This window comes from Podarcis tiliguerta (assembly GCF_965153285.1).
Source record: "Podarcis tiliguerta genome assembly, chromosome: 9".
Lineage (NCBI taxonomy): Eukaryota > Metazoa > Chordata > Lepidosauria > Squamata > Lacertidae > Podarcis > Podarcis tiliguerta.
Window position 1 is genome coordinate 32,164,718 of NC_139542.1, and position 23,404 is coordinate 32,188,121.

A 23,404-nucleotide genomic window follows, 5' to 3' on the forward strand; every position below is an offset into this window, starting at 1 on the left:
AGCCAGTATGGTGTAGTGGTTAAGAGCAGTAGTCTCGTAATCTGGGGAACCGGGTTCGCGTCTCCGCTCCTCCACATGCAGCTGCTGGGTGACCTTGGGCCAGTCACACTTCTTTGAAGTTTCTCAGCCCCACTCACCTCACAGAGTGTTTGTTGTGGGGGAGGAAGGGAAAGGAGAATGTTAGCCGCTTTGAGACTCCTGAAAGGGAGTGAAAGGCGGGATATCAAATCCAAACTCTTCTTCTTCTTCTGATCCAGAATCAGTCTCCGAGTGATGGCATGAAATCAATTTTGCAGCTCCAATGACAAGTTCCTTCAGGGGTTTGTCTCCTGCATTGGGCTGTTCCAGAACAATTTGCTCTGCTGTAGTGAGAAATTTCTCATCTGCCTGATAGCTCAAAGTGTGGCTAGGTGGGCCTCAAATCGCTATGCCTTCTCTCCCAGTGAGTCAACTAGCTTGTACTTGCTGCAGGTGTAGTTTCCTTGGATGCCAGGAGGTTACTGTCTATGGATTCTCTTAAGTCTATAAACAGAGAAGGCTTCTCTGGTATGAGATCAGATGTATGATCTGCCCAGAGCTGTGTGGCTAATCCCTTAAGTAGCTTATTAAAGTGAGACATATGCAAACAACTATGAAATCCAAATATGTTAAGGAAGCTGCAACTAGCAGGCCTTTCACGTGAATGGCTCCCAATATGCTTACAAAGATTCAAACCACATAATCAAAACTACCTCTTCAAAAAGTGCCTTGAATTGCAGCTGAGAAGCTGGCATTGTGGCTCTGGCCTACTAGTCGAGCTGCTATCACAGTGGTTTCTTGTATCTATAAAATGCCTCCAGTATAGCTAAAGAAAAGTGAACTCTATCTGTAAATTTAAAAAGGAGTAAATTAAAGTTATATGTCTCACTAATATAAGGCAATGTGTCTTGATCACCAGTTTGTTTCAATTTAAAATCGCCGGGGGGGGGGGAGCTTTTGACATTGTTGGTGCTCTGTTAATATGATAACCTTCCATCAGCTGTGTTGACTTAGCACATACTGTCTTTATGTCCTTTAGCAGGAATGTAGAACTTCATATATTGATCCATTGCCATGTACCCCACACTTTAGTATCTCTAAATGAATTTTGATTCATAAAAGCAAAGCCTATGAAGTTAGATGTCATCTATTATCCAATATATTTCTGTCTCTTGTTACTAAAATAGCCTGCATCTCATCTTGAAGGCATAATATATATGACTCTTCTGTGAAAGAATTTCAATAAAATATTGATGTAAAGTACTTTTTATATTTTTGCACAATAAGACATTTTATAGATTCTGTAGAAGGGGGCATGGGAAGAACTTTAACTCATCCTAGCTGATAAAGTAACATGGGCAGATATAAGCCTTATTAACATTTTACATAAAACCCAGCTCTACAGTATGCTTAAACCAAATAACTGGTTTAAAAACCTGACTCTAGATTACATGCAATTTATGCATATTACCACAAGCTCCCACAAACTTTCTTCATAAACTGAGGGCAGAGTCATTCCTACACCCAAGTGCTCTCACCACTGGTTTGTGAAGCCATGTACACATGTCATTAACCAAATCTACACCTATCCTTTAGGAGGCCTATTTTTTGGGGGGGGGGAGGTGGGTGGCTGCTTTTGCTGATGATTGCATGTTTGTTGGCGACCATTTGACTGCAAGACAAAATAAAAAATAAGGAAAATAATACAAGTATAATGTAATGTATATAGATTTGGTACCTTCAGATTTTGTACCTTGATATTAGAGAAGTATGCATATCTACATCATAGCCAGATGGAATCTCTCATGATAAAGCATGGATTCACAAACATGATTTCCAAGTACAAAATGATACATTAAAAAGGTTGCAATCAACAAAAGTAAGAAAACACAGAGGGATGCCATGTTATTCCAGCAACGTGTTATGGAGGAACTGAATGACAGAGTCAAGTGGAGGGTTCAGAAGAAGCCCTTTATGTGTTCAAAGAAGGTACTCATGTAGATCTCCTTGTGTAAGGTATGGGTTGGGCAACCTCTCACATATACCAAACACAGGGTCAGTAGGGTTTATATCAGGTCATTTCATGCTGGAATTCACAAACATCAAATTCCTCAAGCATCCCTAGTATACAACAGCCACCCCTGACCAGCACTGGTGTTGTTCCCTGCATTGTTGCAGCAGCATTGTGCTTCTGGATGTGGGTCACTGTGTGAATATGACAAAACCTTTCAACATGCAGTTCAACCACTGCATAAAATGGGAAATTGGAACACCAAAAAGTGAGCGGTTCAAAACCTGCTGTTTACATCCCAATACATTTAGGTCAAACTGAACATCTCCTGCTGGGATCAATGGGAATCTTGCCAGTGGCTTAGATAAGAAAATGACTGGCAACAATGCACTTTTAGGGAGCTCAGGGGTTTTCCTTGGCAGAATTAGTCCCACACTACAGAACCAGTGTTCTTTGTAAATTGGAACAAGGAACTTGCCCTCATTTTATCCCCGTTGGCATATTGTGCATCATAGAATTTTAATGGATATTGTTTTCCCTGAGGGGAAAATGTTTAAATGCTGTTTAAAAAACCATTGCTTAAGGCTGTGCTCAGCCTTTCCTTTTCTTTTTTTCTATTCCCCTCACCCCGAAGGAACTGAACTAAACTATCCAAAGCAATATAATGCATGTAAGTTCACAAATAATTTGGGACATTGATGTATATAAACAGGAGGGTGAAGTTTTCCCATCCACTTAGGATGTAATGAGTTAAGGCAACATAATTCAGTGGAAGAAGGGCTGCAAGGCAGTTGACCATCTGGGTCAGGGGTGGGGAACTTCCAACCCAGAGACTGAATGCAGCCCATCAAGCCTTTTCATTTGGCCCTTGGAACTCTTCCAGTTAACTCTTCCCAGGGCTCACCCTTACTGCCCTTTCTTCACACTTGAATGTTATTTTGACCTGCTGAAATATGTCCTTCAACTCACACAATGATTATACCCTGCCTGGATATAGAATGGAAGGGCCTTTTAGTGTGTGCAGAAACTAGCCTATGGCACAAAGGTAAAATGCACATGTATTGCTCCACTTCACATCAGTGGCTTGTATAGACTAGAGCCAGAGAACTGGTGGGAAAAAAGTTTTATGGGGACCAACTGGCCCTTGGAAAGCTGCACAGGAAAGAATGTCATGCTCGAGCTGAAACATTCAGTTTCCTACCTGTCATGAACTAGCAGGATGACAGGGAGAAGGAAGAGGATCTAGGATTAGGACACACTGGGGCAAGCAGGAGTTGGGGAAGGAAGTACTCACAGGGTGATGGAGGATGATGAGGGGATAGAGGTTAGTGCACAGGAACCAGAGCAGCAGAACCCATCACCAGACCCAGAGGGGCCCCTGTCTCATGAACATGGTGAGCTCCGAGGCATAGGGAGTAGCTTGAGGGGTGCTCTAGGAGGCTGAAGCAGGCAAGCGCCCACAGCCCAGCTCCCTAGCTGGTCAGATGGAGCTCGCTAGCTCTTGGAGGAGGTGTGTGATACTTCAGCTGGAGTAGGCTCATGACAGGTGAGGGTCACATGCCTCATCAAGCCCAGATGCTGCAATCATCATGCAAGGTATAAAAGGGAAGCAGAACTGAGGTGATGTGTCTGCTCAACTGCCCATGTTGGTGGACCTTGGATTGGGTCTCCTGACCTCTACAGGACTGTGCTTCAGGTTTGACTCCGGACTGTATCCTGACTGGTGGACTTCAGACTGCTTGGATTGACTCTGGACTGTGTTTCCTGACCCTTGGACCTTTCTTGCGTGGATTTGGCATAGTGACTTGCTGCCAAGTAGGCCAGGGGTTCAGGACACCACCCCTGATCAGGGAGTGAGTTTCCATGTACAAGCAGCTAAGGCCTTTGTAGATTCTCAATCCTTTTGCAATAGCCTACTGCTGTAAGCATAAATCTCACACATTATATATCTCACAGGGGGTTGGGGTGGCAGTTGCTTTCAGATGAAGAAGAAGAGGAGGAAGGTATAGAGCAGGCTTCCTCAACCTTGGCCCTCCAGATGTTTTTTGGCCTACAACTCCCATGATCCCTAGCTAGCAGGACCAGTGGTCAGGGATGCTGGGAATTGTAGTCTCAAAACATCTGGAGGGCCGAGATTGAGGAAGCCTGGCATAGATGATTATATTAGCAGGGAGCAGTCTGAGAGGAAGGAAAGGGTCCCAAGGCGAGGGAGGCAGTCCCACTGCCTCCCTGTGCTGCCTCATCAATGCTGCAGCTAGATTTTCTAGTGACAAGGGAGGCTGCTGGAGGAGGAGATGGAGTCAGGGTATCTGATCTCCATCATGGTACCAAGAATTTGGTGCCACCTCATCTTCTGACAATAGACCCATGGCCCTTGGAGAAGCATGCACCTCCAAGTGTACCAGTCTTGTAGGGAGTCTTCCGAATATGCCCTCAGCATCTTGCCTTTAAAAGCTGGCAAGAAGGGGTGCAACCATTTTTCAAGACTTTCATCTGGTCTTGGAGTCCTGGTACTCTTCTCAAACTCTCTAGTTGTGGCTATAGCTGTCTGTACGCACAGCCTGACCTGTACTGTTGTAAGCCTTGAATAACGTTTTCTTTCTGACTTGCACACAAAAACCTTTTGTCATAGCCTTTGGAGTCGGAGCCCAGACAATCTAGTTATGAAACAGCCTTAACCCATGGCCCAATACCTGGTCCTCAATCTCATATTTAGTTGCATTGTCATCTGGGGAAATGATTACTAAGGCAGTGGATATAGATAGAAGCTGAGATTCAAGCAATTTCTTATTCTGGTTAGTGATGAGTGAATCCCCAGTTATGATTTAGAAAAAACATTTGGAGAGCACCACATTGGCAACCCGTGATCTCTATTTCTTTAGCTGTCATACAGATACATGAAAAGAGGAAGATAATAACTTCAGCTTATATGTATGTTTAAGGAAAGAGAAAAGGCAGCTGCAACCAGGGAGTAATGACACTCTGACCCAATTATTAAGAGTTTGGGTTCAGCCCATATGAGCTTGGTATGGCAAGTTGTATAGCTCATACTGCATTCCTCCCAGCTTCAAAACTTGGTGCCATTGGTACTCATGTCATACTGAATTTCCACTTAGTTAGAATCTCCTAGTTAGAACAGAAAACCCTTCCTATCCAATATACATTTCCTATAATAAACATATGGTTTTGTCACTTCCCAAGGGACGCAGGTGGCGCTGTGGGTAAAAGCCTCAGCGCCTAGGGCTTGCTGATCGAAAGATCGGCGGTTCGAATCCCTGCGGCGGGGTGCGCTCCCGTTGTTTGGTCCCAGCGCCTGCCAACCTAGCAGTTCGAAAGCACTCCTGGGTGCAAGTAGATAAATAGGGACCGCTTACTAGCGGGAAGGTAAACGGCGTTTCCGTGTGCGGCTCTGGCTTGCCAGAGCAGCGATGTCACACTGGCCACGTGACCCGGAAGTGTCTCCGGACAGCGCTGGCCCCCGGCCTCTTGAGTGAGATGGGCGCACAACCCTAGAGTCTGTCAAGACTGGCCCGTACGGGCAGGGGTACCTTTACCTTTACCTTTTATAGGGTGCTTTAACAAGTAGCCAACACACAGCCAGTTTCTAGGCTGTGCATGCTAACTCTGGTAAGCAATTTCAAAACATACTGGGTATGTTAAGCTTAATAAAGAAAAGATGTGGCTGGGAGCATGATCTGAAAAGGTGTCAGATAGAAAAGAGCAAATACTTGTTCTGCCCAAAGAGCAGAGTGTAAGTTGTATGGCAGGGGGTTAGATTTGGGTTGAACATTAGAACAAAAAACCGTGGTGGGAAGAGCAGTTTGGGAGTGGTACCCAGGCTGTGGGCTCTTCCTTCTTGGAGGCCTTCAAACAGAAAAGATGGACAACCGTCTGCTGTAGATGCTCCAGCTCTGGGTTTCCTGTATCAAGCAACAGGTGGAACTAGATAGGCTACAAGCCCCTCTCCAGCTCTGATTCTCCCATAAAATAACCCCATGGATCAGAGAGCTCTTCATCCCAAGCTAACTGCTCTATTCTTGTCTGACAGTGTCATTTTCATGCCTAACCTTGTTCTGTTTCATAACCAAAGCACCTTAGATTTCATCTTGGACTATTCCACAATCATGGCTGCAATGATGCAAGACTACTTTTAGCCTAGCTCAGAGGCAGGGGTAGGGTTATTATTATTATTATTCTATTGCTTTTTTTAGCTTTATATAGTATTGATGGAATTGAAAACCAGTGACCTGACACAAACTAAATAACACAGCATGAAGACTGCCACCATGATTTCACACTGTGTTAATGCGAGGATGTCATCCTGTCTTCAAAATAATAATAGCATTCTGTTGCTGAATGTGCGGCATTTGATTCAGTCTTAAGGCGAAGGAGATGGCATTACTGAACCACAACTTGGTCATATCTATTTGCAGATGGTTGGTAAGTGGGCACCAAATTAAAGGGGAACATAGGCAGCATTTTTATCTTTATTTTTTGCACTGTCAGAATGATGACCAGAATGACTGTCCTGTAAAATAGTCACACTATTCTAGCAGGTCATCAGCTTTTAGTCTGAGAAGAGAAGCCACATCCACATTTGCTCCAGTTCTATGCATTATCTGGATGCCATGTTGCCACATGATTAATTCGGGAAGAATTGTCCACCTGGAGACTACCTGTGGAGAGCTCCACACTGCTGTGAGTGAGCATTTTCTGCAGTTTAAAAAGTAATAAGAAGTAAAATGGGGCCGACTTCTAAGTAGACTTGTAGAGGATTGCACTGCTACCATGCTGATTGTTGTCAAACGAGCACAGTTGGTTTGAGCATGCTGCTGATAATGCCAGGTTTGGGCTAGATGATGCTTAGCGTCTCTTTCAGTCTTAAAATTCTATTATTCTATTTTTTAACATTGTTACACTTGTATCATTTGATGTTGTTAGCAACCTTGGGCTAAGTGCACAAGTGCTTTTATTTATTTATTGAACTATTCCCCCCTTAAAATGTTTCTTATACATATTTTGAACCAAAAATTGTGTTAGAATGTTTAGGAAGGAAGTGTGGAAACTGCAGATTCGTCTGGGAGGTGAGGTTCACGAGAATCACAATACTCAAGGTCAAAGGTGCAGGAACAAGATCAGAGAAAAGGTGGCCTTGCACAAAATGCTGAATCTTGTTAAGCCATAACCTGATCTAATAAAGGCTTGAAGACAACAACTCATCATTCCCTAACATGTGAGAAGCAGGAAAGAAGGGGAAGTCCTGTGTGGGTCAACTCCCAGCAGGGAGATAGCAGCCTACTGCCTTTTCTGTCTCTTTTGAAAGAGAAGTCATGGACTGGAGCAGGTGACAGAACGGGGAGAGGAGATGCAGGATCAAAGTTCCTGGTAGTCTCTGATACCAGATCATCACTCTGGTAGTACTTTGCACTGTACAAATGGAAACTGGACTTAAAGTAGACCCCACTTGCACTTCTCTTGTCATGTCATGTGCTAACCTTTGTACCTCAGAGACCCCAGTAGAATTTAGGTTTAAAGAATGCAGTCATGGCCACATGTTTATGTCAAAATAAGATGTTAGGATCCCCAGTAGTCACTTGTTAGTGAATGGGGGGGGGGGGGGGATAGAGGTTAAGAATTCGTCTCAAACGGTTCAAGCTGCACTAAAGAACATGCACAATTTACTCATATTATTTTTGGCATACAATTTGGCATACAATTTAATTTGCTGTGCAGCTTGGTGTGTTTCTCAGAGCCTGGGAACTTTATGCTTTCAGAAATCCTGTACTAATTCCCCTACTTTAATTTCTTCAGGGGCCATCTGTGTCTTTTCTTCTCTTTCAAGCATTGTCTCATATAGCAACAGGCTCCCTTCTTAAATTGCTGCGGCTTTATTTCCACCTTTCATATTGTTTGATTTGCTAGCATCCTTTGTTTGTTCTGGAACCTAGCCATTTTTCCCATTGTAGCTATTTTTGCTATATTTTGCTATGAACTTCCTAACTGATGGGCTTCCTGCTGCTTTTATTATATTGCTGGAGCTTTAATATTAGCTCTACTAAACACTTGAGTACCGTCCATTGGTTGTACAATCTACAGGGATAGCAGGTGCTCCATCCATTCAGCTCTAATGCCTGATCTAGTCCATTAGCTTGCAGTTTTGATGGGTTCTTTTCAGGTTGGCTGCATGTACCAGCAAGAGTAAGTATAAAACAAATCTGCTGCCTTAGCTGTAGACCTTTATTTTCTGAATTTTATCACTTTTGAACTACCTCTGTGTTTTTATTATTTGCTATTTGCATATGAAATATTTCCAGATTATTATTATTTTAATGTGTGACCATTTTATTATATGGTTCATTCTATGGAACAAGGGAGGGAAAACTGTGGGCCTCCAGGCTCGCCTAGTCCAACACCCTGTTTCTTACAGTGGCCAACCAGATACCTGTGGGAAGCCCAGTGATTTATACATGGGTTATACGTGAATGAACATTACTTGATTTCCTACTTCCTACTGATTATACAGTTGCTACTAGTTTGCCTAATTACTTCACTGCAAAGCACTGTGTTTGTGTTGATACGTACATATGTTCTGTCTTTGGTGCTGTCATATCTCTGGTGGCCTCATTCACATGTACTGCAATGAGCATCTTACAATGAACATGATGCATAAAACATGCCTTTGAGTAGCATACACAGTCTCTCAGAATGCTCCCCTGTCAATGGCCTGGCTAATCTCAGACTTGCAAAATTTCAGAGAGTGTTTCCAGGCTGTTCTCTGTTGTGCTTCAGGTCTGTTGGACTCTACAGACTGCTACTTACAGCTCTGGAAAGCCCAATTACTCTTAATATGAAGTTTTCTTATGGATTCATATTGCAGTAGTTCCTAGCTGCAGCTCTTAATAACGCTGACCATTGTGGAGACATTTATAGGGACTCTAACACTAACCATGGTAGCTTTCATGGTTAGGTTTGCACATGTATTCACATGAGTGACTCTGATGTGCCACTGGGGAAGTATTCAGTGTTCTCATTACATTAGATGTATGCATGGACAATGCAATCTTCCCCATCTTCCCAAATGTACTCTGAAAGCTTGAGGAACCACCAGAACAGTTTGAGGGGTGAGAGAGGGATGAAGTTCTGTTGCACAAGTGTGAATTCTTTTTAAAAAAATTGATATTAATTATTTGTATATTTATTTTTAGATCTTATGATTTGTGTGGAAATTGCTTAAATTTTGTTGGGTACTTGTTGATATCTTTTATTTATTTATTATTTATTATTACTTTTGTAATTATGATTTTTTTTCATGTTGTAAGCCGCTTTGAGCATGGTTTTAACTTTGCATATATATATATATATATATATATATATAAAAAAAACAAAATTCCCTACAAAAACGTGTTTATTGGGAGAAATTTGCACTAAAATGCTGAACAATTTCCATGAGGATTTTTTTTAAAAAGTGAATTGCTGCAGAAATGTGGAGAATTGAATTTAAGATTGGAAAAATTAACAAGAGAACTGACATTGACATAGTCATAGATCCATATTCCCAGGTAAGTGTGTGTAGGATTGCAGCTTTTGCATACTTTATAATTGGGCCAGCAGGCATCTGACAAGAACCACATCAATTTATTTTATTTTTCATATTGGGCATGTGGACAGTCTAAAGGATGTCAAATTGCCTGTTAACGACAACAAAACATGTAGTATTTCTGGATGCAGTGTCACAGAAAAGTAGTGGCTAGATAGGAAAACTGCTTTAAATTAATGGTGTACAAAAAGCTGTACAGCTTGCCTATAGTGCTCACAATGCTGAAGATCAAAACAGCATGTACTTCCCTCAATTATATCTGGAAAGCTCCTCACCTTCCTTGTGTAAGTGTAGTTTTTTGTCTTTCCACTGATGACCCGGAACTGATAGCAAAGGTTATATAGCACTATCATGACAGATAATAGCTCTTAATTTGTAAACTTAGTCCTGTCTCATGCATCACTGTTACATAGTACTATTAAGGAAGGCACATGTATTCTGATTAAGTGACAGCTGATTCAGTTTCATGATTCTTGATTGGCTTGTCATCTTCTACTTTGGCTCTTGTCACTGAGTCATTGCTGCAGATGACAACAGACAGATATCCATGATGACTTATTTTGTAATCACTGTTTCACATGGTTGGGTGTTTCGTTGATATCTGAAATTATCGCATACATGGGGTGTGATGCAAATTTTTAGCTTAACCATACATTGGGAAGTAACATGGGATGCAATGCAGTTACAAAAACTCTGGGTCCACGTATACATACATGCATACATACATACAGCGTGTGTATAACACATCCTGCAACTATTTCTGTTTGCATAATTTCTAATTAAATAGTTAGATTGCACACCAAAATCTACTGGGGTGGGTGGGGAACCACACCTTCTTTTCTTTGTTCTGGTCTTCTTTATTGTTTATTATTTTGACATTTCCCTAATACTGTATTTGTCTCTTCTCTCTACATATAAATTCAAAGTAGTGATGATAGTTTGCTGGCCACACCACATAATGGCATTGATCTGTACAGCAAACAAAAAGGCAAATATTCTATTTTGTCCTATTGCATTTCAGACATTACAGAAATTAATCTTCCTTGCCTTTTAATTATCTCTTGCAGAAGGGCTATAATCTCTTAATCTCCATAAAGCTTCTCTTTTAGCCTACTCACTTGAGTCACGCAGATGATGGTCACACCAAACATATCTACATTAGAGACTAGTGATAGCATGGCAGCCCCTGGGCTGTATATATTGGACATTAAATTTTCTCTTAGTACAGGTCAGCACAAGAATAACTACAGTTGTCTGTGATGGAGAGGTTAGCTGACTCTGGGATAATGATACATTAAAAAATGAGGCCATACTGTATGAGTGACATTTGTTTTTTGGCCAGGGAGTCAGATGACTTAATCAAATGATTCACTTGACTCCAGTCAAAATGCATGAACGAAAATAGTCAAATATTCTACTAACATCACAAAACTCATACATTCACATTATGTCTCCCCTTCAGTACAATCTTAATGGTTACTTCTTTTTTTAAAGCAAAACAAACATCCCTGCTTTGTACAGGATTCCAACCTAAGACTGTTTTTAAAAAAAACATGCTATCTGATCATAATGTGAAGCCTGATCTATTTGTGAGGAATTCCAGCTTTACCAACTGCACTTCTTTTAATCTGGTGTGACAAGACAATGGTCTCCATTTTTGACATCTGACAGCTACATTTCTGATCTGCTGGCTCAACAGAGAAAGGGAGCTGATGGCCCCTTGCTGTCGCAGTGCTACTGTCCAAGTGGCAGCAAGATAACCTTTTGTTCTTCCAGTGATATGATGAGTGAGATCTGATCCTACACTCTGCAGATTACAAAAGACAAAAGAAACGTAGAAGCAAATGTCAGCTACATGATTATTCCCTTTAGCGATGAGTCGGAGCATGCTTTTTAGAAAGCAAGGCCCATAGAAATCAGGGAGAGAAGCCCCTGAGTAAACGGGCTTAGTTTAGTGATGCTCCAAAACTCACTCAGTGCAGACCAAATATAGCTGTATAGAAATGCCTCCCTCCCCCCTCACCCTTTTTGACATACTGAGCAAAGTAACTTCCTTTGATAAACCCCAGCAGTCCACTGATCCATTTTGAAGTAGGATGCAACGAGTCTCTCTGACTGATTCTATTGAAAAGTAGGGGAGGATGTATCGAAAATGTAGATTTCATTGATTAGTTGTATGTAATGCAGTGTAATGGGAAACAGTTATTTTATGCTAAATTCATTTAATGTGCATTAGAGCATATGGTCTATTACTCTTTAAGCCCATATTTTAACGCTGTTAACTAAGAGAATGGTTGGGGCTCATATTATACCGTACTTGGGTAGCTCAGTTCAAGACTTTTCTCCAAGTCCATTTTTGTCTGCTTGTTGTATTAAATAAGGGCCTTTCTGTTCATTATAAGGAAATAATCCCTTGAATTATACCATGGTAGTGGATACTCCACTAGCCCTTGCACTGATTCCCTCAAGCATTGTGAGATAACTGGTATTGCTTTGGGAGAACATGCTATTGTGCAGTGCAAAGTGAAGAGAAACTGACAATTTCTCTAGGCTTTTGTATAGATGGATAGCTAAAGTTGCCTTCTAATGGGCACTGACCTGCCAATTCACTCTTGGGCTGCAAGTGTGTGTTAGGAATACACTCAAAAGTCCTAGAAAGATGTTTGCAATAATCATGGTTGCTTGTACTTGTCGTGTGAAGCCAAAGCCAAGGGTTGGGGAAGCAGGATTAAACCCTAGGGCAGGAACCTTTTCTACAGAGTAATAAGAAGGAAATCTATTAGCTTTAGAAGTATCGGAAAAGAATTGTGCTGATTGCATTTTATTTAATTGTTCCACAAACTGTGGACGAGAACTGCCTTTTTAATTAATTATCTACCAGAATTCAAAATGATTTATGTAGTTTAAAACTATAGTGGGTAGTAAAACTTATACATTACCTGAAAGCATTTTATTGTTATGTTTAAAGGAGAAAGATTTTCATTTAAATCGGCTCTGGACTAAAGTATGGGATCTATATGGAGAACAATAAAAATGGCTCAAATAATTTTATATAAGAACTAACATATTTGCCATGCGTTGCCAGATTTGTGATCCCTCTAGGGATGTACCGGTAATCTGTTTTCCAACATTAGCTAAACGGGTGCCATTAAGCAGTAGACCTTGGACAATACCAATGGCTGTCATTGCTAACAGTCCATTGCCAGTTTTTCTCCCCATACATCATTAAACCATCAGAAAACTGCTTGTCATTTATGATAGCTAAAAAAGTATGTGACCGGAAACTTAACCTTTCCTTCCTTATTTCCTTCCTTGCTTCCTTTTTCTTTCTTTCTAATACTCTCTGTTGTTGGATACTGGGTCATCCAGAGATTAGCTAGTGAAAATGACCAGCAAACCAACTCACTTGAAATACTCATGTTGCATCCATATTAAAGTGGAACTGGTGTTGTACTAAGTTCAATATCATTGAAACAGTTCAGCAGAGATCCAAAAGAAGCTTTCATTTTTTCTGTCTCATTCATGGGCCAATTGAGAATGTCAGTAGGTGTGGGGTCAAGCTTCCATTATCATTGCAAGATGGCCAAGACAAAAGCTGTGCACTTGTCCATAGTGCAGTAGCCAATCACTGGTTTTATTGCCAACTAGTTGTATAGGAACCCTAGGCATTATTAATAGTGATGTTAACCAGCATTGTGCAGACATTGCTTCCCAGCTTTTTCTAACTGAAGCCAAGCCAAATCTAATATGTTGTTTCCCATGATATAACTAGAAACCATTTGCCTCCTATTTCCTATGAAAAATATCTTAGCATCTTTCTCAGCTAGAGTCTGGCTTTCCTTGTGAGTCACACTGCTTTCCTCTAAAGGCCTCAAGGTCTTTTATTCTTCTAGCATTTATATATTGTTTTGGGGGGCAAAGTGGGTTGTCTCTTCACTGCATGAACCCATAAATGATTTCCATTATTCCTCAGCCTTCCAGAGACAATGTCAGAAAACAATGTCTCACAAACCTTTCAGAACAAATGCTTGCTATATCAATCCACACTGTTAAAACTGCACATTAGTGTATAAAAATGGCTGACGTTTGCTTCTGACAGTTGTGACACCACAACAACTGTTGTAGAGCACATGTGCTTTCTGAAACTCGGTGGCATTTTTTTTGGTGTGAATGTATCCTTAAGTAAATGATTGTGCCTTTCAGCAATGCATGTGTTAGTTATCATTATCATTAATTCCATTTGTATCCTGCCTTTCCTCCTGAAGGAGCCCAAGGTGGCTCTAAAATGAGGGAGAGTTGCATTGCATATAAAAGATCTGTATAAAAACAAAAAAAATAAATGGAGAAGTAATAAAAACAGCATTGTGGTGGGAGTCTACTACAGACTACCGTACCAGGAGATTGGAATGATGTTTTAGGGAAGCAAAAATTAGAAGTGATGTGGACTTCTGATATGCTTTGGGAAACTAACTCCACCAAGCAGGGAATCTCCAACACATTTCTGGCATGCCTTGCTTTCAACTTCCACTTTCATAAACTGCAGGAAAGAGCAGGAGGATCAGTTAATCTTGACTTGACCTTAGCCAACAGGAAATACTTGGCTAATGAGATTAAATTGCTAAGAACCTTGGGGGACTGTGACCATCTAATTCTGGGTTATTTTATTGCATTGAAAGCAGAAGGTATGTTGAATCAAACATGTGCCTTGGATGTCAGGAAGCTTATTTTTGGTAACCTAGAGCAATACTTGGTTGGATTCCATGGCTAGAAGTGGTATTGAGGAAAGCGCTAGATCTCTTGCTGTTAAGTTACAGGAGTGTAAATTTCATTTGATGCACAGAAGGAACTTAAGTAGACAATGGCATAGACTTTCTTTTTCTTGGAGCCTTGAAGCAGAAGCTGGACATACATCTGGTGCAGATGCTGCAGCTCAGAATGTACTGAATCAAGGACTTGGACTAGATAGCATATAAATCTCTTTCCGATCCTGTAGTAGTGAAGGAATGCTTTTATCCCATTTTAGTGTACAAAAGGCAGGGTTCCTCTGAGAGATATATCACATCATCTGCCAGAATGCCAAAATAATTCATGGACATTCCTTGCTCGGGAATGGGAAAGAGGTGATAATGAGGCTTTTAAGTTTTACTATAGTGACAGATTGGCATGGAGGAAGACAGAGGATGAGGGAAATGAGCAGAGGCTGGATATTTGTTCCTTTTGTTGCAGTTCCTACTTCATGGTAGCAATTTAAATGGCAATTGTTCTTAGAAAAATTATGTAAATTTCTAATTAAAAAATAAAGGTTGGGTTTCAGTGGGCTGATTATTTTATTTTTGTTAAGGTTGTAATGCAGCTCATGTTGTTTTAGAAGTTGAATCTGTGCTGGCAGAAGTAAGCACGACCGAGTTCAATGGCACTTACTTCCTGGTTAATGATGCATAGGACTGCAGTCATGATACAGGGCTGATTGGGGAGGTGAACTGTTATGTACTGAAGTTCTCACCCTGGGCCAGCAGGGAGATACTGTAGATAGTTATGCAAATGAAGGATCGAAAGTGACATTCAGTGATTGGATAGTTTGTATGCAAATGAAGGATCGAAAGTGACGTTCAGTGACTGGATAGTTTTAGAAAATGGCAACAGTTACATTGTTCTGGAGCTCTATATAAGCAGGCTGACTGAGCTCCTCAGTTAGTTCTGTTCCAGCTTACAAATAAAGAGCTGCTTTGGAAGAATCGCTGTGTCGTCTGATATGTTCGCCCACAACTTAACATGAACCCAGGTCACCGCTGTGAAATCCTGACTTGCTAACCGATGCAACAACCCTGACCAGCTCACTTTCATCTGATCCTAACAAACAAGGGTTTGTGCTATATATTTGGATCAACACTGCATAGTGGCCTTTTCCGACTTTCACTGGCTATGAGGGGTGTTTTGGCAAGGTCATGCATGCCTAATTTTTCCAGTAGACTACTGGGATGACCTATGTGGGTTTGACTGAGAGTGTAGATCCATGTTCCCTGAATCTCTCTAGGTGGCAATGTTTGAAGGTCTGTTAAGAGGCATTCCAGCTGCAAGTTCTTATTTCCCATTGTTCCTCTTTTATTTTATTTTTTAATTCCTTCCTTACTATAGCTACTTACAGCTCACTGTTCAGGACAGAAATCCTTCTAAGGCAGCTTATACATAAATAAATAGCAGGATTACAGTAACAGATAATTTATTCTTCGTCAGCTGGTCCCAGTCTTTTAGGATGCCAAAATATGTTTAATATTGACATAAACCATTGGGAAATGCAACCCTCTATAGCAGTTTTCTACGTGCTGGTCTACCTTTGTGTCTCAGATAGAAATTTATAATGAAAACCATGGCTTCCTTCCAGCTGTTTTAGATGATCCATACACTTTGTAGTTAAATTCAGTTTGGTGTGACCATGTTGCTTTCCAGACAAGCAAAAGCATTGCAGAAATTAGAAGTCCTAAACTGTAAATACTACCATCAATACTCAGCTCTTCATCCATACCAATCTCTGAATGCCGTCTGCCTTCGAGTTACTTAACTTTGTGTCCTTTGTTGTTGTTGTTTAGTCGTTTAGTCGTGCCTGACTCTTCATGACCCCATGGACCAGAGCACGCCAGGCACTTCTGTCTTCCACTGCCTCCCACAGTTTAGTCAAACTCATGCTGGTAGCTTCGAGAACACTATCCAACCATCTCGCCCTTTGTCGTCCCCTTCTCCTTGTGCCCTCCATCTTTCCCAGCATCAGGGTCTTTTCCAGGGAGTCTTCTCTTCTCATGAGGTGGCCAAAGTATTGGAGTCTCAGCTTCACGATCTGTCCTTCCAGTGAGCACTCAGGGCTGATTTCCTTCAGAATGGAGAGGTTGGATCTTCTTGCAGTCCATGGGACTCTCAAGAGTCTCCTCCAGCACCATAATTCAAAAGCATCAATCTTCGGCTGATCTTCGGCGATCAGCCTTCTTTATGGTCCAGCTTTCACTTCCATACATCACTACTGGGAAAACAATAGCTTTAACTAAACGGACCTTTGTTGGCAAGGTGATGTCTCTGCTTTTTAAGACGCTGTCTAGGTTTGCCATCACCTTCCTCCCAAGAAGCAGGCGTCTTTTTATTTCGTGGCTGCTGTCACCATCTGCAGTGATCATGGAGCCCAAGAAAGTAAAATCTCTCACTGCCTCCATTTCTTCCCCTTCTATTTGCCAGGAGGTGATGGGACCAGTGGCCATGATCGTCGGTTTTTTGATCTTGAGCTTCAGACCATATTTTGCGCTCTCCTCTTTCATCCTCATTAAAGGGTTCTTTAATTCCTCCTCACTTTCTGCCATCAAGGTTGTGTCATCTGCATATCTGAGGTTGTTGATATTTCTTCCGGCAATCTTAATTCCGGCTAGGGATTCATCCAGCCCAGCCTTTCGCATGATGAATTCTGCATATAAGTTAAATAAGCAGGGAGACAATATACAGCCTTGTCGTACTCCTTTCCCAGTGTTGAAACAATCAGTTGTTCCATATCCAGTTCTAACTGTAGCTTCTTGTCCCACATAGAGATTTCTCAGGAGACAGATGAGGTGATCAGGCACTCCCATTTCTTTAAGAACTTGCCATAGTTTGCTGTGGTCGACACAGTCAAAGGCGTTTGCATAGTCAATGAAGCAGAAGTAGATGTCTTTCTGGAACTCTCTAGCTTTCTCCATAATCCAGCGCATGTTTGCAATTTGGTCTCTGGTTCCTCTGCCTCTTATAGATCCAGCTTGCACTTCTGGGAGTTCTCGGTCCACATACTGCTTAAGCCTGCCTTGTAGAATTTTAAGCATAACCTTGCTAGCGTGTGAAATGAGTGCAATTGTGCAGTAGTTGGAGCATTCTTTGGCACTGCCCTTCTTTGGGATTGGGATGTAGACTGATCTTCTCCAATCTTCTGGCCACTGCTGAGTTTTCGAAACTTGCTGGCATATTGAGTGTAGCACCTTAACAGCATCATCTTTTAAAATTTTAAATAGTTCAGCTGGAATACCATCACTTCCACTGGCCTTATTATTTGCAGTGCTTTCTAAGGCCCGTTTGACTTCACTCTCCAGGATGTCTGGCTCAAGGTCAGCAACCACACTACCTGGGGTGTATGAGCCATCCATATCTTTCTGGTATAATTCCTCTGTGTATTCTTGCCACCTCTTCTTGATGTCTTCTGCTTCTGTTAGGTTCTTACCACTCCTGTCCTTTATTATGGTAATCTTTGTATGAAATGTTCCTTTCATATCTCCAATTTTCTTGAACAGATCTCTGGTTCTTCCCATTCTGTTGTTTTCCTCTATTTCTTTGCATTGCTCGTTTAAGAAGGCCTTCTTGTCTCTCCTTGCTATTTTTTGGAAATCTGCATTCAATTTCCTGTGTCTTTCATGATCTCCCTCGCATTTTGCTTGCCTTCTCTCTCCCGCTATTTGTAAGGCCTCATTGGACAGCCACTTTGCTTTCTTGCATTTCTTTTTCATTGGGATGGTTTTCATTGCTGCCTCCTGTATAATGTTGCGAGCCTCCATCCATAGTTCTTCAGGCACTCTGTCCAGCAAATCTAAATCCCTAAACCTGTTCTTTACTTCCACTGTGTATTCATAAGGGATTTGGTTTATATTGTATCTTACTGGCCCAGTCGTTTTTCCTACTTTCTTCAGTTTGAGCTTGAATTTTGCTATAAGAAGCTGATGATCTGAGCCACAGTCAGCTCCAGGTCTTGTTTTTGCTGACTGTATAGAGCTTCTCCATCTTTGGCTGCAGAGAATATAATCAATCTGATTTTGATGCTGCCCGTCTGGTGATGTCCATGTGTGGAGTCGTCTCCTGTGTTGTTGGAAAAGAGTGTTTGTGATGACCAGCTTGTTCTCTTGACAGAACTCTATTAGCCTTTGCCCTGCTTCATTTTGATCTCCAAGGCCCAACTTGCCAGTTGTTCCTTTTATCTCTTGATAAAGTATCTCCCTACTTTAGCATTCCAGTCCCCTATAATGAGAATAACATACTTCTTTGGTGTCACTTCTATATGGTGTTGTAAGTCTTCATAGAATTGGTCAATTTCAGTTTCTTCCGCACCAGTAGTTGGTGCATAAACTTGGATTACTGTGGTGTTAAAAGGTCTGCCTTGGATTCGTATCGAGATCATTCTATCATTTTTGAGATTGCATCCCAGTACAGCTTTCACCACTCTTTTGTTGACTATGAGGGCCACTCCATTTCTTTTATGGGTTTCTTGCCCACAGTAGTAGATATGATAGTCATCCGAACTGAATTCGCCCATTCCTGTCCATTTTAGTTCACTGATGCCCAGGATGTCAATATTTATTCTTGCCATCTCATTTTTGACCACATCCAACTTACCCAGGTTCATGGTTCTTACATTCCAGGTTCCTATGAAATATTTTTCTTTACAGCATTGGACTTTCTTTTCGCTTCCAGGCATATCCGCAACTGAGCGTCCTTTCGGATGCAGGAGGGTGGGAATATTGGGAGTGGTTCAAAAGACATTTGCAAATCTCCTTCAGTATAAATGACATGAAACCTGTCCACTGGTTGTGGTTTTCATGAAAACATGTATATTCACTGATACCATGCAAATGTCAAGGTTTTCTTGGAGTCAAATGATTGGTGAGTCAATGAATTTGCTGCATCTATCTTTTCAGCCCAGTATTATTGCTCAATTGTCTTCTTTCCTTCTCTCTCTCTCTGCTTTTGTAGCTGAGGTCAGTTAGATCCCTGCCTTCCCAGGCCACATGAAAAAAGGCCTGTGAGGCAGGAAGCAGGTCTTCCAGGACCCACAGCCAATATTGTGTTTAAAAGAGACAAGTTGATGGAGGATAAGGCTTTCAGTGGCTACCATGATATCTATGTTCTGCCTTTCCTGTTGGAAGCAGTACGTCTGAAAGCCAGTTGCTGGAAATGAATCACAAGTGTGAAGGGTACTGTGACACTCAGGTCCTCCATTCAAGCTTCTGATAGGCACCAGGATGTTGGACTAGATGGGCCATCACAGCATAAACCAGGCATGTCCAAAGTCCGTTTCGGGGGCCTAATCCTCCCTGTGGTTCTAAAAAAGGTAAAATCCTCTAAAAAGCTCAACAACTCCAATCCTAAAAAAGGTCAACAACTCTCATGCATGTTCACTTCATTAAATCTGGCCCTCTTTTAAAAAAGCTTGGACACCCCTGGCCTAAACTATCAAGCTCTTCGGGTCTCACATTATTTTGGCACCTATTAAAGACTTACATCTGTGTATCCAATCATTTGGTGATCTTTTGTTACCCAGCTTTTAGCAATGATTTTTATCAACATCTTCTTGCTTCTGTGTACAGTAGTAATTGTTGTAATTCAGGTTTTTAATGTACTGTAATTGGGGTTTATTGTAAATGTAAGACAATATATTCTTTTTAAAAAGTAAATAACAATATATGCCTACTTGGAGGGTATGGGTGAGTATGTTGCAATTCTTTAGTTTGTTCTTTCTTCCTGATACTTTTTCTTAAAGAAACTGTGTCTAATTATTGTTTGATTGCCCTATTCAAACTCTGTCACAAACCAAGAATAATGGTCTTATTACTGCAGAGCACTCTTTGAGACAAGAAGGTTGTGAAATGATGCCTTACCCAGATCACAGCAAAGCTAACACTTTAAGAAGTGCATGATATGTGGAAAAAATACATCTAGGAAAGAAAGATCTAGTAGTTAAGGGTTCTATCTCCAAAGTGAGAAAATGTGGGCATGGATTTCAGCTGGGGAAAGCAAATTAGGTAAAAGCATACTTGGAGTGAATGCTCAGCTTTTTGTGTATTTCCCCCCCTTTCCCCATTTGCTTTCTTTCCAGTTTTTTTTTTAAGTTCATTAAAACTAAGGAGGTAAAAACTGTAACAGAGGAAACAGGCAGTGAGAAGCACCTATCCTGACACATGTTCTAACTTCCACTTAGGGTTGCTTTTTAAAGAAGCAGCTGGTGGCATCTTGCAAGGTTGTAATGCAGCTAACTTCAGTCTTTGGCAAGCAACAATTACATTACATTTAGGACTCTCTGGTTTTATGTAACTTGGAGAAGGCAATTGAAAATCTGATATAACTCAGAAGCAAATTAAGCCCCCCACTCCCCGCCCCCCCAATTCCTATCTAATGGGCAGAAAGGAACAAAGCAGGAACTATTTTTATTCAGGTACATGCTGAACACAAGAATTGGTTTTCTAAACAATTAACAAATAACCTGTTTTGGAAAGGACTTAACTTGGCTTGTAGAAGAAGCTTTATATACAATGGGTGCCAATCACTCTGGGACATGCATAAATTGATGGTGAATCTGCTTTGCACATATGGCCAGGAATGTAAATGGGGTCTGTGCACCAGCATGGTGCCAGAGACACCAGAGAAGATCCACACAACATGGGTACTTGATCACTGGTGCAACTACCTCTGCGGTTCAATACCTTGCCACAATCCCTGTGTCGTCATCTCACCCTCCTTTTCTAAATTCTCTGCCCCAGTCATGCTATATTTTGATTTAATTTGATTAGGTCACTGATGAATTGTTTTCTATAATTTCAAAGCAATTTGCACAAGAATTGATGCACAGACACATTAAAAGTGAGCATGGACAATAATATTCAACAGTGTATATGGATAGTGGGGTAGTGATACTTGGTGCTCAGAAGGCCTTGCGAACCACTACTAATCAACACAACAGATTCTTTAAAAAATGTCCACTAAAATAGCAGCAAGAACCAAACCATATCAGTACCCAAGCGCATGGAAGGACAGAAATATCTTTTCCTGGTACAGAGATGTCAATGCAGCAGTGAGGGAGAACATTGCAATAGTGTGGGTGGGGAACATATTACTGATAGCCTGTTCTCTCATAGAATTTGGACTTTTCCCAGGGGTGACACAAAGAGAAGGGTCTCACATGACGATCTCAGGGATTGGGGAGGCTCATATGGGGAAAGTGGTCCAGAAGGTGTTGGGGGTTCCAAGGTCAAAATCAGCTGAATGAATTGGATTTGGGATCAGATTTCCATCCAGTGCATCATACCAGTATTGGTGTGATGTATTTAGTCTGTCTTGTTCCCAAAAACAATCTGCCTGCTGAATTTTGAACTAGCTGCAGCTTTCGAGTCAAATTGCAAAGGCAGCACCATGAATAGCACATGACAGTACACTAACCAGAGGTTAGAAGAGGGTAGGCAACTGAAGCTAGGCTAGCCACATCCAGATATGGCTGCATCTGGACCACCAGCCAAAACTGATGGGAGATGCTCCATACCACATAAGCCACTTGTGGCTCCGATAACAGTAATGGATCCAGTCGTGCCCCCTTCCCAGCTGTGCACCTGAGAGGAGTTGTAACCCCTAACAGGTTGCATACCAGTTAACAGTGTCTCTGGATTGATCTTAGAGTGTAATTGGTAATTATTTTCACAGGCTTAACACTCTTATCTCCACTAGCCCTGCTCATGTCTATGGTTTACAGGGAGCAGAGTATATGAATAGGACTTTAGTTTCCCAATTTAGTCTACCCAACTGTACACAGAGAGGGTACTCAGAAACGTTATAGCCTCTTAATCAGGTAAACCAAACCTTTTTCTGAAGACAAAGCCACCACATAAGTGGAAAACATTCTAATCATTATTATTTTTCATTTAGTTGTAAAAGATCTATAAAATTGTTCTATAAAACTGTGCACATGAAGTTATGGGAAATAATGGTTTTAATGTTGTGGCATGTATAATTTTCTCCTAGCAAGTCACAGCTAGCTGCCAGTTATAACCCTGTGAAGCCAAAAATATTGCCAAATATATGAAGCTAATTACCAATATTAAAACAAATATCAGCCTTTTAACTCCCTTGCTGCTTTTTTTTTTTTGCCCGCTTTGAATATTACATTTAAAAGTATTGCAGGCACCTTTAATAACTTTTAATTTGAATGAGTTAGAATTTTGCATGTGATTTGCAGCATTCATTTTTCATGTTGTGATGTTGTTTGCAGCTTTTTAATTGATTTGGCTGCTCTTTGAAACCACACAAATCGAAGGGAAAAAAGCACGACAAAAGGCTGGTGAAGGAATGAATGCAAAAAGAATCACTCACAAGTGTGTGTGTGTGTGTGTGTGTGTGAACAATTACCATAGTATTAGCACTGGGTTCCTATGAAAACAGTGCTGTTATATCCAAAGAACAGCCATGGGAAATGCTTCAAATATAAGCCTTTGATCCAAATGACAGAAATAAATTTGCCAAGGACACGGTTAGTATTAAGAATGTTTAAACTGACCCATATTGCTTGAAATTCAGGTAGGGTATTTCTCATTTTGATGAGGCCATTCAATTTAAGATGTTCATGAAATTAAGTTATGTGCATAATATGTAGATTATAATTTGGCACTTTACTCTTCTAGATGATATTATTTGCATACATTCTCAAGTTTGCCCTGTTCCGCTGCTGGATTTATCGCCAACCTGCAGGCATGACTTGATGCTCGCAATGTCCATGAACAATTAAGTTTTCAGTCAGAGCAACAGTGAAAGATGCAGCTTTAGCAGCCTTCACTAAGCCTTTTGGTAGCAGTCTTGATAAGGCAGAAAGAAGTTCAAGAGTGAGAAATGTGAAGTGTAGATGCAAATCTCATGCTTCGTTGGTATTCTGTTATCAAGAAACCAAGTTGATCCTGAGTGGCATCAGACTAGATTGGACCATGTGGGTAGTTGGTTTTTTTTTGGGGGGGGGGCGATAGAAAAAT